Genomic DNA, 13680 nt, shown 5'->3' on the forward strand with positions numbered 1-13680 from the left:
AGGCAACACAATTACCACATGATGATGATCACAGCAATAGGGTCAACTCACGAACCGCAGCCACCTACACTATTGCCCAGTTGCTACATACATAAAGCTTGTTACACTAAAATACTTGCTAATCTATTTATTAAAAAGCCACAATAAAGCTGAGCTGGCATTGAGGACCTGACAAGAGCAATAATCCATGGTCATGGTTTAAAGGTAAAGTCACCTATATTTCTCACCCTATTCCCTGCAGTAATAAAAAATGATCAGAGCTTGGCTCATATGCTGGTCTCCCCATCACTGCACACGGTAGTATTGTGTACACACTGTATGGATATAATACGTTTGAAAAGGGACATCGAAAATAGAGAATACGTTTGCTGTTATCTGACACTACAGTTTTGTTCCCAACAGGACATTGACTGTGACTGAAATTTTTTTTTTTTCAATGAATGAGGAAGAAGAAAAAATAAAACAGATCTTACCCACCAGTGCCAGAATTGCCTGCCTAATCTTTTTTCCCATATAATGCCTACCAGGCAAAATCCATTTTCCCTTGTTTTTGTACCAATCAACAATACTGCAGCTTGTTAAATAATACCCACTGATTTGCAAGTCCATGTTATTTCAGTGGAATAATAGTAAAGGGTAGCATGAATCCTGCATAATGCAGAAGTGTAATGAATGGGTTGTAGCACATCTGCACCGTGCAGTGCATCTTCATCTGCATGAAGGCACAATGAGGATTTTCTAATAAAGCAGAGCCTATGTAGATGGTGTCACCTCTGGTTTATAGCATTGCTGCATACTGTGATTCAGTCAATCTCTTCAGCCTCTGACAATAGGGTTGAAAAAAAATTCCATATGCACCACTGCCAGTAAATAAACCGTATCGCCTCTAAATAAAGGGATAAGCAATGTGCTGCAGCTTCGCATCAGGACCAGTCAAACCCCTATGCAGTCAATGAGGTTTCCCATGCAGCTGCCAAGAGCATGAAAAATTGTCTATTTTTTGCACCCTTTAGTGCTGAAAAAAGCATCCCCATGATAAATTATCACTCACATGCAATACAGTGCAGATAGGAACAAGGACATGATTGGGTTATCTTACCAGCAGTCCTCCAAAGCAGCTTCAGCTTCCTGCCTCTGGTGATGCTCAGTGTTTTTGGGAACCAGAAGAACAGACGTGCTATTCTCCTGATTGTTTTGCCAAGCTCATGTCTGACTGCCATGACTGGCTGCTCCTAGCTACGGGCACATTGAGCTGGTGTCAAGGATCAGATGGATACGCAGACAGCACAAGCGAGCAGACCTCTGCACATTGATGTGTGACATGTTTTCTCTGAGCAGTGCCTCAGCCAGCATGTCTCAAGACCACCTGTTGTCAGACATCCTCCTCCCCTCTGACAGTCAGCTGGTTCATCCCAGACCTCCCTTCTATTCTAGCAGTGGGATGTATTAATAGAGCACCAGGCTCTGCAGATCGCTATTTCATGTCCTTGCAAATCAAGAAATAAACTACTAAAAAAAAAAATCAAAGGGTTAGGTGGCTGGGCCCCTGCCCCACTCCACTTCACTTCTGTGGCTAAGCAGTTATTTAAGCACAGCCTTTACCACTCACTGTCACCCTATAATGATGTCCTTTTCTCCCTGTAACAGGAGATGGCATGAGTTTATTAGCATTATATATTACCAACAATAATGAAAAACCACCCTGTAAATTATCCCAGAACAGTACAGGGGTGCGGGTAACAACAGAGGAAGATGCAAGACATCATTAATGCAAGAGCCCACACTGGAAAGGGGTAGCAGATCAGCATTGCAGGCACAGAATGCCCTGCATGGGAGGGGGAAATAAGTAACAGAAATCGGATGGAACCATTGTTGTGTTACCCCAAGACCCCATAATCCACCCGGGTCACCTAAGCATATTGATTAGAGGTTTGCACAATGATTCATTACTTTGCAAAGCCATGAATGGTGTCTTAAGGTAGAGAATGTTGTGATCTATAGCTGGAGTTAAAAGGGTCAAAACTGACCCCCTTGGGATTTATGAATCTCCACCCATGCAGAGTTCAGTTTCAGACAGATTTACACCTGAGTAGACAATGATCATAGCAAAGGGTCACAGCCTTATAAAGCAAAGTGCTACATTATACTGCTTCAAGGCAACCTAGCAAACCTATTTAAATTGTGAGTTTTTCCCCTTGTTCTTCAGCCCTTAAGTTACAGAAATAGCGTGAATAGAAACAGCAGAAATGTGTTTATAAATTAAAGTGTAAATAAAATCAAATTTTCTTCTAAAATGTTTTAGTCTGTCGCCTAAATTACTACCTAGAGGTCTCAAAACTCAAACTCAGCCTTTTGGTACAGAATAACTATTCTTTAACTTTTTCAATGTTTACAAAACCCCCTGCAAAGCATTTCACAGCTCGTCCTCAATGAAAGGGTTAATAGCATAATTTTATATGTTTGCTTGTACCATTATGTTGGGAAAATGTTGTGCTAATGGGGTTTTTATTTGCTGTCCTATTGAAAAATCTAGCTGCTTGTGTTTATTGAATGACTGAGGCTGTTGAAGAAGACTGATCGGACAGCTCGGTACTAACCAAACACACGATTCCAGCAAAGATCCCTTGATAGAAAGATGCCCTCATCTCACATTACAGAAGAGAAAGAAGAGCAGTCCCCTTGAGGCTAAGTGACAGTTTTTGCACATCTATTCCATAGCTAAACAAACAATGAACAAAGGGCAACTTCAATGCGGGACTCATTCTCTCTCTTTCCGGAAAAGAGCTTTGTTCCTATTTATTTTTTAAAAGCTGTAACAACAATATGCATATAAAACTTTTAGAAGACAAAATTTCCTGTGAAGAAGAGAGATACTGGTTCTTTCATCAGAAAGAGCATTAAATACACCATGTTTTTAAGTGTATAAAGTTTTAAGCGAGGGATACAGAAATAATGGGAGGATATATATTTTTGATAAGCAAAAGTCCAAAGACAAAGAAAACGGATAAATTGCCTTATTTAGGAAATCACCCAAGTTTGTTAAAAATAATTTGACACTTATGGCCATCCACATAGTCACCGTAATTTGGGTAAAAGACACATCTCAATGAAAGAATGTTACATGATTCACTTTTACCCTGCCCTAAAAATTTCAGACCATAAACGCATTGAACACATGTTATGACCATATTGTCAGGCTATACGATATTTTAATGTAGCTTTGATCTCTATAATGTGTTGTCTATATAGGTAGTTTCAAAGAAAAAGCAGCAGAACATACGCTTACACACACCCACTGATTCTAACACTATATACAATATATACATACATATTTATATATATATATATATGTTAGTGTTAGAGTCAGTGTGTACATTAATATTTATGCTGTACGTGGGGCCGAGAAAACACAGCCTAAAGCACCGGCCTAGCGGTGTGACCAGAGCTTGGAGGTGTTGGGGACACGCGGGCACCTTTATAACAGTGTATGTACTAACGCAGTGTCATGTAATTCATGTTACGTGACCCCACCGGGCGATTTCTCTTACCAGGCGCCTACCTCAGTGCAACCCTGCGGCCAAGCAGGAAGGCTGGGCCCAATACACCTGACAGCAACACCATCTTTTCTATGTTAGCCCAATAAAAGGTATCAACTTTGACTAAGGACTCCACTTAGTTTTAGGGACTGCACATAAAATAAACCTTTTGTCAGGATTATTCATACTTACTACAAATGTTAGGACATGGACCTTCACTAGTTTAATCAGTAACCAAACCACTTGACGGCACTCAGAGCCAATTCAAACATCAACATATACATTGAAATTCTAAGTTTATCTGTTCTGTGGCAAGCTCCCTCCTTCACAAAACTCATGTTCATTTGGTGACATTTTTAAAGTTGATAATCAATTCAATTTACTGCTTTTCATAGCAACTTGGAGCAGGTCAACAAGAAAATCTATATGAACTGTAGCTGAGGTGCTGGTCCAGCTGACCTGATAGAATACACAATCTGCTCCTTGTAAGCCAACTCTGTGGCCTTCACCTGAGCAATTGCCAATTTTGTAGAGTGAGTGCCCAGTCTGGTTGTTGTAAAAAAACACCCTCACATGCTTAAGGCTTTGGGGGTAGAGTAAGATTTGTGCCGACTATGGATACAATGTTTGCTCTAGTCCTTAGAAACCCGAGTGGCATGAACAGTAGCATCTAATAGACATCCTGTCCTGAAGTTCTCTCCCTTCTCCTCTCCCTCCCTTACAGAGGCAATCAACACCAATCCACATCTCAACAATAGGTGAGAGATAATGTAATGGGGAGAAATAATCACAGGAAGAGGAAATAAAAGGATCTTTCTACCCCGTGGTACACACTTAACACACTGTTGTTAACCTGATGTATTAAAGTGTGTGTCAGAATATACTTAAGAAACTAAAAATTAGCAGCTTTATGGGTTTCCTGTCACCTGAGCATAAAACATAAAGAATTTCAGGTCTAGTGACACTTTAGTGACCTGGCTGGAAGATTGTACCATAATGTCAGGTCACTGTGGCATTCTTCAGTATAAATGCAGACAAACAGGCCTAACTTGTTACACGTAAATGCTGAGCATTATCAGTGCCACAAAATACTCATCGCTGAAATCTTTGAAACACGTATCACAGCATAACATGCATTTTTAACAAGCCCAATCCCCATATTCACTCTTAGCAGGAAGTGCTTATAAGTCTACCAGGGAACTTCCCATGGCAGGCTACCTGGAGCTTTCCTCTTCTGGGGGAGTGGCTTCATAAGAGGGTGGAGCTAGTCAGCGGGATTTGCAGGGCTAATCCTGCATGAGGCGGAGCCAGGCAAAGATGGGGCGGAGCTAGCCTCATGTTTTGATGTTTGTGTTAACCGTGGGTAACTGGAGCAATTCTGGCACAGTAGGCTATACCTGGAGCACGAAAACATCATCAACACTTTTAGATCTGGTGATATAAGTATAACCCTATATTAGTAAAAACTAATAAAACATGGAAAATCTAATCAAAACTTTAAGAATCAAGGTTCTCTATGGTATTTATTTGTCATGTTATTAATATTTAGATCTGTATAGCACCAGCAGAATCTACAGAGCTGTACATTGAGGTTATACATACAAATTACATGCTTAAACTGAAACAGAAAGCTATGAGGCTCCCTAGAATTTGCACTGGATACATTTCATCCTAAAGCTTATGTTTTCAGCAAATGTTACAAAGCTGCTTATATTCTTGTAATTATTTCCTCTTACTGTAGCTTATTATTTATTTATTATATGCCACATCATGCTACAATGGGTAAACAGGAAATAACACGTAGTTCATCACATAACAATTAATTTAAACTTACAGAAACAAAAGGAGGATTTATGAACTTAAGACAGGAAAGGGGAATTGGTAAAAAGGTACCAAAATGAGCCCACCTGCCCAAAAAGCAGAAGGAAGCCGTAACGCATACCTGCCATAAAATACTGCCTATGCACAGTGCTTTACACCATTACACTGTGAACCGGCAGCATGGCATTTTAACTGTCTATGTCAAGGACACACACAGCCTAAACGCCTGTAAATGAGCTCCAAACTACCCAGCATCTGCCTAGAGCTCAATGCTGCTGGGTAACACAGTGCGTGGCCCCGCCCCTTCAGGCCCCTTTGTCCCAGGATCCAGGAAGGAAATGTTAGTGAGTATGGATTAGGCATGGCTGGTAAGCCACAAATCACACACAACTGCTGAGATACTTTTGTGTGCTCAGTACATGCTTTATAAAGTGACACCATATATATTTTTGTGACATGTATAAGTAAAATGGGGGAAAACCATTGGGACAGACAGCAAGTGTTTGCGCATGTGAATACCACTCACTTGTGGTATTTTATTGGGAGAATTTTAGCTGCAGAATTTTGACTTTGTATACTTTTTATACCTAACACTGTCTCCATGGTCCCATTTCTGATTAAAACAGCCAATTGGTGGTAGGAAAGTGCTTCCATTAAAAGCAATGGTAGTAATTTCTGCACATGCACATGGGGCTCTCATTAGAACCCCCAACCCTCACCAAGCAGTGGAGCTGACTGGCAGTGAGTATACTACATGGGTGCAGGTAGTAGATGTGTTTGGCCGAAACATATCTCCTGCAAGCCGTTGTACGGAGGGATAGAGAAAGAGGGCAAAATGCATATGGCCGATTCTGTACAGTTCCTCCATGTACTTGCAAGGGACATCACATTAAAATGTAAAAGGACCTCTCAGCTATCATATGCATTAATGTGAATATGATGGCTGGAGTGTCCCTTTAGTAAAAGAATGTGGTTGATTGTTAAAAATGCATTATTTTATTGACCTTTTGCTTAATGAAAATGAGCTTTAAATACATATGTGATAAGAACATCGCAACACAACACCTAAGGGTAGTGATTATATAAGAAAGAGAGAAGGATTTAGAAACATACAATAAACCTGAGCATGCATAGACTGTAGATTAACACAGCTCTTTAAATAGAATCGAAATGCAAATTTGCATTTGTTAATAAAATATAGCTCCCATTAGTCACAGTCAGCAAAAAAAATAAGGGTTATGTTTTCATCATATAATAAATAAATAAATATAATCGTATAAAAAATACATTTCACAAAAAAAAAGTGGGTATCAGATAATTCTCCCAGCTTAATTACTGCATATCGGAACATTTGGAAAGCAGACAATTTTGTGATGTCTTCTTATAGGGCGATTCCAAGAACTGCTGTGGCTCATACAGAACTGATGTTCCCATGGCAACCGATAATTGCCACATAGCAACAAGAGCTATTTCCACATTATGCTGGTGTTTTTACTATAAATATACCCCATGAAATAGATCATACTTAAAGAAACATTTTGTACATTTGTGGTGACATAGTATACTACATAATTAGTGCTCATTTGTGTGGCTCTAGGTTGTGGCGCAAATTGTGTATTCAGCAATAAAATATTAGAGAGGTCATTAAAAAGAAGATTAGCGCCAGTTTCAAAGTGCCTAATTCTGCATCAAGAAGCCTTAGTGGCCCACATAGTCCATGGCCAGGAAATGAACATACTATTTTAATCTTCCAGTATACAGTATTTTACATTTCTAGCAGCTATAAAAAGAAGCTTCGTATTTGAATGTACTCAGTGGGCTTCCATCATACTAAACACATGAGGGATGTTGAGAGCATTACACATACCAGACAGAGGAATGATTAACTTGTAGAAGCAACGCTGACGCACAGTCAGTAGAGCTAAAGGGATTTATTAGTTAAAGACAGTTATATCCTATAAGCAGGTAGTGTTACTGACTGCACATGTACAATGTAGGGCTGCTCCTCTCAGTGCAGTAATATCGCAAACACTCATGATCGTGTCTGTGTGCTTACAGCGGAGGATGGTTAAGCTATGACCTAGAGGGCAAGCTTAGCCAAGTGACCCAATAATACAATGGGACTTAAATCACTTTTGACAACAGTAATAATCAACCAGAAGGATTTGTTTGTTATTGGTATTTTTTATAAAAGGAATCACAATGCTAAATGAGAGCGGGGACGGAAGCAAAGAGTGGTCAGGACAGTCAGGAATAAGGCATCGGAACAGTGGTCAAGAGAAGCTGGGTCAGGACACCAGAGAGTAGCATGGTCAGAACAAACCGGGTCACAACACCTGACAGCTGTGTGGTCAGGACTAGCTGGGCAGGACACCAGAGATAAGTATGGTCAAGCCAAATAAGTATGCTAGGGAGCAAAGTGGCTGGGACGAGACAGGTCAAACACAGAGAAACTAATCAAAATAATGACTGGAGCAAATCAAAGAAGCATACTTCGAAAGGGCAACATTATAGACCTTAAATAAGAAGCAAAAAATAAACAAAATGCATCTACGTGACATCAGTAATGTGTGCCATTATATAACACCACAAATGCGTGTCTCCAGGGTAGGGTGACCACATTTTATTTCTGCCATTGAGCCCATGAGATCACACACACAGGGATATACCGTATTTGCTGATGTTCCAATGGAACATCAGCATTGAAAGCGTTAAAAAAAAAAATTATAAAAAAAAATTATTTAAAAAAAAAACAACAAAAACCAGCACTGACCTGAAAGTCCAGGTCAAACGCTGTGAGTTTAGTAAGTGGGCTGATGATGATCAGATCACTCCTGACCAACTGTTAGTTTAAAAAAAATCCTGGCTCCTAACTTTTTTAGCTGGCGCCTAGATTCACAACAAATTTGTCAAGCCCTGGCATATGTTATATACAAACAGAAATTTGGAAAACCTATAGCCATTTTAAGGTACCCCCCTTAATTCATAATGCACCTTACTTATAGATATGCCACTCTGCCCCCCAGATATGTTTCATAACCCCTGTTATGCCACTCTGCCCCCTAGATATGCTTTATAACCCCTGATATGCCACTCTGCCCCCTAGATATGCTTTATAACCCCTGACATCCGACTCTGCCCCCAGATATGCTTTATAACCCTGATTTGTCACTCTGCCCCCCCAGATTTGCCACTCTGCCCTCTGATATGCTTTATGCCATCCTGATATGCTGCTCTGCCCCCCTCTCCCAGACTTTCCAATTCATCCCAACTCCATGGTGTCTAGCGGGGGCAGCCGGTGGATGCCGACGCTCAGTCAAAGAAGCCCTGGCGGAAGTGCCGGCCGCTGCGGAGGTTATCTGAGCTTATTGCACAGGCGTGCGCCACGTGCTCAGACAACCTCCGCTGCTTCTGGCCGGTAGTGCCGGTGCTCCATCATAGAAGCCCGGCGGAACTGCCGGCAGCAGCGGGGGTTGTCTGCATCGTGCAGACGCCCACAGGCTGCCAGAGAGGAGGATCCAGGTCCCCTGCAGCGGTGCGGGGCTAATTGATAAAGAAAAGAAAAAAATACGGGCCAATACAGTATATATATATATATATATATATATATATATATATATATACACACGCACACAAATAATCGATAACATATTTATAGACCAAATCAGTGTACATAACTATAAGGAATTGTGCAAGATGATGGACACAGAAAAAATAACATTGCCAAAAAGGCATCAGGTATTATTATTTTTATGTATTGTTTTATATAGTGCCATCAAATATCATAGCGCTGTACGATGGGTGAACAGGACAAAACAGGTAGTATGTAACATAACAATATGATTTACAGAAACAATAGGTGAGGAGGGCCCTGCTCAAACAAGCTTACATTCTTCTGATGTCCCATTTATAGCTTTACAGTAAGCCTACATTTCCAGTGGCCTTGATATTACTGACATTGTCAACATAATCGCCCCCACCGCATACTGAACCCTGTATCTTTGTAGTGTGGCTCTATACCTTCTATATAGGTCTATCTATAGGAATACAAACATACTTTCTGAAGAAGGTGTGACCAGGTCACTAGACCGGTTTTCTAAAAACATATCCTCACATACTTTAAATGCCAGAAGCAATAACTTCTGAAGAATATGTTTCTATGCTGCATGTACAACTTAGTAGCCCCGACAATCCATTCAGGATGTGCACGGTGTTGTTTGTATGTATCCTATGTGTTGCCTATTACATGGATTATTGCTTTACTTCTACAATACTACAAGTGTACATAAATGGCTTTTTTTATTTAACAATTTATGTATTTATTATGGATTCATTTTATTCTCCAGTCACCAGCCTGTTCCTATTGAGCCGGACCATACTGTGTATTATAACCTCATAATGAACAATGTATAATGTGACAAATACAAAATATAAACATGTTGCTCCTATGATCTCATTATCACTTTTATTCATATTTTCAAATAAGCTCAGTATTAATCATACCAATACTGTAATAAACCTAAAAGTATTATTTATTTCCATTATTGCCAATATTTATTCTTTGCCTTGCTAGAAAGCTTTTGTTGATTGTTTATTAGATCAAAGAACTGCTTATTCTCTCCAGCCCACATCAGGCATTGCTAAAAGGAAACTACTTTCTCATTCAGTGATCCTAACTAAAAAGGCAGAGCGCGGAAAAAATAGGCAGAACCCTAAACTATTCAGTAAAGCTAAAACATGTTTATTTAGTACACGGGGATTTATGTAAGCAGTGAAACACAATAGGACATGTATTTCACAGGTACAATAACTATGTAGTTTGCTGCCTTTTGAAACCAGTGAATAATCTGTGTTCTAAAACTATAAATATACAAAAATAAATAATATCCGCCCTATTTGATAGCCCAAGGCATAGAATCTGAAAATGGTTTTGGTTACATAGCTGAAGGGTACACAAAACAATGATCTTTAACTTCATAAGCAGTCTGGCCCTAGAAGAAACTAGGAGATATGCAGTATTTAACCGAGGGATGCTCCTCAAGTGTGAGAGGATGCACCCCTCATTCTCGTTTGCAGTAACCATATGTTCACACAGTTACACATCCTAAACATTCACCATAGCCCTTGGCCAAAAGTCTACTAGGGTGTCATTTCAAACCCATATTGCGACTCTATCTCCGACACTTCCACATTATTCAAAGCCAATAATTTATTATTCGTGTTAGGATCACATTGAAATCTTAACCCTCAGGGGCAACCAGGTTTGGTGGAGCTGATTAAACATCAGCTGGCAATCAGAGGCTTTTAAGAGCTTCTACCTACTGGTCAATATGTTTGGTAACTGTGTATCTCACACACCATACACATACCTAATGATCTAAATTCCAGAAATCTCGCGGGTGCCCAGGGTCCACCTTAATGCTTGGTGCATCTGGGCCACAAGGGGTCACCTTCAAAACATGTCCCCAATGTATGGATGTAGGTCTGCTGCCCACCAGAGGTGAAACAGAAGCTTCCACACAAAGAGGTCTATGCCTAGGCTGGTATTCTCAAAGTGAAAAAGGAAATGGCTTGTGTAGGGCGACAGAGAGGCTTCTTGGCTGGGGTGCTATTTAGTCTAGGAACGTCCCTGCTGGAACATTACAGTATCATCGAACAAGCCTTTGAATGCTTTATAAATGGATAAAACAAAGCCATCGCTATGAATCAGACAGCCTTAGTGTGACGCATTCTGTTTCATTCTACGTGGAGTCGTCTGTGCAGTAAAAAGCTGCTAATCTCCAAAAGTTCTTAATTGTGTTTAATGAAACTATTTGTCTCGTTGTGTACATTCATTACAATGTTTTTACATAACGCATTTAATATATTCTTATGACCTTAGTCACTAATATTTTGTTGATGTGTCCAGGAAAGGCTGAGCTCTATAAAGTGACCTCTCATGGAAGCGCTGGTTCTGCAGGCAGTAAATCGAGTTGCGCAGGTGCTGCTGACGTGTGCAATGAAGTTTATCAGATGGAATGGCTGCTTTAACTCGCCTCACTAAACGCATTAAATTCCAGGGTTATAAGTAAAACATACAAAACACCCATTTAATTTTCAATTCATTAATTATTATATGGACGCAACCCTGGATCCTTAACCAAAAACAAATTAATTCCATGCCTAACCAAATGTACCCCATCTCTTATACATCCGGTCCTACCCTTCTATAGGGTGTCACATATACAATGCGCTTAGCGGTATATCCAATGCATGAAACTAGTGAATTCATAACGTGTTCATGCCGAGGGGGGACTGCACTGCAATTTTTGGAACCTTGGCGTATAACACGGGGTATATCCGTCCAGCCGCTGTAATATGCGCAGCTCAAGGTGTATCCCGCCAGCTGCTGTAACATGCGCAACTCTGGGTATATCCCGCCAGCTGCTGTAACATGCGCAACACGAGGAATGTAGAGGCAGCTCTAGGAACCTGTTCAACACACGGTGTATACTGTCATCTACTGTACTGTGTCTATTACAGGGTCTACGTGGACAGATACTGTTAGCTTTGCCGCACTTTGCACATATTAAACACAGTGATCATACAGGCAACCTGTTATGTGTACAACATGGAGTACACCACCAGCTCCTATAACCTATGTAAAGCATGGCATACACTGGCAGGACCTGCAAGCGCATTTCTGCACCTGTCACGGTGCAGGATCGGACAGTTTACATCAGATTGTTGTACATATTAATAATTGCAGAAAAGAGGGCAAACACTGTGATCTACTCTACAGCAGATATAGAGCTGGCACTGGACACATGGCATGGTACACAGACTCGTGTAGTATATAGGTGACTGTGTATAGGATTATCCCGTTTGCTGTGCACATCACAGTACATTAGGATTAGTTTCATGCACACCGATGGGGATAGGATTATCGTGTACACCAGCTGTGGATCACTATCAGATCCCCACAGCACTACGGGCTCTTTATGTATGCAGGTGTAGGGGTGCTCTTACCCGCACAGCGCCGAGCCCCGGAGAAGATGAAGCCACAGCACAGGTCGCACCAGGCTGTCAGGGCGGCCTCGGCCTGGAACTTGTGGCCGCCACCCGGCTTCTGCGGCGGCTGGAAGATGAAGCGGACATCTGGGGTCGGCCGATGAGCCCGGACCCTGCGCCTTACCCCGGGAGCAGCCGCCAAACCTCTGCCAGGACCGTGCAATGGGGTGTCCCGTCTGTCAGCGAGCGGGGAGACGAGAGCCCGAGCGAGAGCAGACATGGGGTGAGAGGAGGCAGCCCGGGTACCGGGGACACGGAAACTGCCGGGGGGACACGGAAACTGCCAGGGTAACAAGGTGACTTTTAACGGGAGCTGGCAAACTGTAACAGAACAAGCGTAATACCTCCTGCATACTCCGCCTCGTACCCGCCCATATACAGCATCCATCCCGGTATTCACCTCCCCCCTACCCTCCCACATACAGCATCCATCCCGGTATTCACCTCCCCCCTACCCTCCCACATACAGCATCCATCCCGGTATACACCTCCCCTGTACCATCCCACATACAGCATCCGTCCCGGTATACACCTCCCCCGTACCCTCCCACATACAGCATCCGTCCCGGTATACACCTCCCCCGTACCATCCCACATACAGCATGCATCCCAGTATTCACCTCCCCCGTACCATCCCACATACAGCTTCCATCCCAATATACACCTACTCCATACCTGCCCACATACAGCATCCATCCCAGTATTCACCTCCCCCGTACCATCCCACATACAGCATCCATCCCGGTATACACCTCCCCCGTACCATCCCACATACAGCATCCATCCCGGTATACACCTCCCCTGTACCATCCCACATACAGCTTCCATCCCAGTATACACCTCCCCTGTACCATCCCACATACAGCTTCCATCCCAATATACACCTCCTCCATACCTGCCCACATACAGCATCCATCCCGGTATACACCTCCCCCGTACCATCCCACATACAGCATCCATCCCAGTATACACCTCCCACGTACCATCCCACATACAGCATCCATCCCGGTATACACCTCCCCTGTACCATCCCACATACAGCATCCATCCCGGTATACACCTCCCCCGTACCATCCCACATACAGCATCCATCCCAGTATACACCTCCCCCGTACCATCCCACATACAGCATCCATCCCGGTATACACCTCCCCTGTACCATCCCACATACAGCATCCATCCCGGTATACACCTCCCCTGTACCATCCCACATACAGCATCCATCCCGGTATACACCTCCCCTGTACCATCCCACATACAGCATCCATCCCGG

This window comes from Sceloporus occidentalis, unplaced genomic scaffold, assembly GCF_023333645.1.
Source record: "Sceloporus occidentalis isolate IW3139 unplaced genomic scaffold, rSceOcc1.0.p SCAF_28, whole genome shotgun sequence".
NCBI classification, from domain to species: domain Eukaryota; kingdom Metazoa; phylum Chordata; class Lepidosauria; order Squamata; family Phrynosomatidae; genus Sceloporus; species Sceloporus occidentalis.